Source organism: Silene latifolia, chromosome 2 (genome assembly GCF_048544455.1).
Source record: "Silene latifolia isolate original U9 population chromosome 2, ASM4854445v1, whole genome shotgun sequence".
In the NCBI taxonomy this organism is placed as follows: domain Eukaryota; kingdom Viridiplantae; phylum Streptophyta; class Magnoliopsida; order Caryophyllales; family Caryophyllaceae; genus Silene; species Silene latifolia.
In genome coordinates, this window is record NC_133527.1 from 62,302,619 (window position 1) to 62,304,283 (window position 1,665).

The following is a 1,665-nucleotide window of genomic DNA, read 5'->3' on the forward strand; positions in this document are numbered from 1 at the left end:
CTCTAACATCTTTATCCCAGCCTCTCTAGCTTGAGACTCTTTCAGCAACAAATTTTTCAACTCGGCAAAATCGGAGCCTTGGGACTACTGTTGCTGCTGTGGAACATACGAAGGCTTTTGATATGGCTGCTGCTGCTTATGAGGGGGCACATAATGCTGCTGCTGCTGCTGTGGAGGTGGAATCGGATTTAGGACATTTTGGCGACTCCACCTCAAGTTCGGATGGACATTCGGCTCAAAATAAGTGTTTTTCTGCCTATAATGTTGAAAAGCAGCACAGGATTCATAGGGAATGCTGTAGTTGTCTAAAACATGTCCTTCTCCTCCACATCTCTTGCAGACAAAAGGACCGTCTGAAACAGCATTCACATGATAGATCCCTCCTTTTTAAGCTCCTCCCAACTCGTACTTATCAAATCTCGCCGTAAGAGCCTCTAATGCAGCTACAGAAGGGGATTCAGCACTTCTCCTTTGATTTCCCCTGGAATTTCCATACTCAGCTTTGTGGGTGGCCAAATCATCAATAATTTTCCACCCCTTAGTTTCTCCAACATTCTCCTGGAATCTACCATTAGCTGCCGCATCCAGGATAGCCCTCTAATCGTCATAGAGCCCATTATAAAATTGATTGCATAAGCTCCATTTCTCGAACCCATGGTGCGGAATAGTTTGCACCAGCTTCTTGAAACGGACCCACGCCTCATGAAAATTCTCATCAGGACCCTGTTTAAAGCTCGTGATCTGAGCTCTAATGGCATTGGTCTTCGAGGCAGAGAAATATTTCTTGTAGAATGCTAAGGCCAGCGAATTCCAATCAGTGATCCCATTAGCAGCTCGATCCAGGTCTCGGTACCACTCCCTTGCAGCATCACGAAGAGAGAATATGAACATAGTCTCCTTCACTTGGTCTTGGGTCACACCGGTTGGTGAGGGTATGGAACAACAATAATCAATGAATGTCTCCATATGCTTGGCTGCATCTTCATTTGCAGCTCCCCCGAATTGGTTTCTCTCAACCAAGTTGATATAGGACGGTTTCGGCTCGAATTTCCTGTCCGTCCCTGGTAATGCGAATCCCTTATAGAGATTCTCACTTTGTCGGCTCGAGTGATCAAGGCTATACTTGCTTCTTCACCATGTCCGGAGATGTGACAGTCTCTGCTGAAGAAGTAGAAATAGGTGACGAAGGTGGATCCTCCTCAAACAGCTCGTTCTCGTAGTAACTAGACAGAGTACTCAGCTCTTCCTCTGTCGGCAATACTCTAGACGATCGTCTCAACTCACGCAAAGTCTTCTCAATCTCAGGATTGAACGGTAGTAATTCACCACCCTGTGACCTGCGCATAAGAAGAAACTACAAGTAGAATATGAGAATAGTTTAAGGAACAGATGTCCCTTAAACTAAGAGAAAGACTAAAATTAGAAACAACTAAAAATTTTAAACAATTGCCTCCCCGGCAACGGCTCCAACATTTGATGCCAGTCATTGTATGCACCAAAAATAATATTTATAGTCCAAACTACTACTATAGCTAGTGGCAGTCAGGGTCGAACCACAGGGAGGCGATGCAATTAAAACTGATCTAATTCTAGTCTCAAAGTAACAAGTGAGTGGGGATTTGTTTTGTGTTCATCTATGACTAAAGGCAATAAATGAAAAGTAAA

At 44.1% G+C, this 1,665-nt stretch overlaps 1 non-coding gene across 1 annotated transcript; it reads left to right on the forward strand.

The window, feature by feature from the left end:
- The first annotated feature begins 649 nt into the window (after positions 1-649).
- LOC141645225 (small nucleolar RNA R71) lies at positions 650-756 on the forward strand. The gene has a single exon (XR_012544809.1). It is a non-coding gene; the product is annotated as a small nucleolar RNA R71 (small nucleolar RNA).
- The last annotated feature ends 909 nt before the right edge of the window (positions 757-1,665 follow it).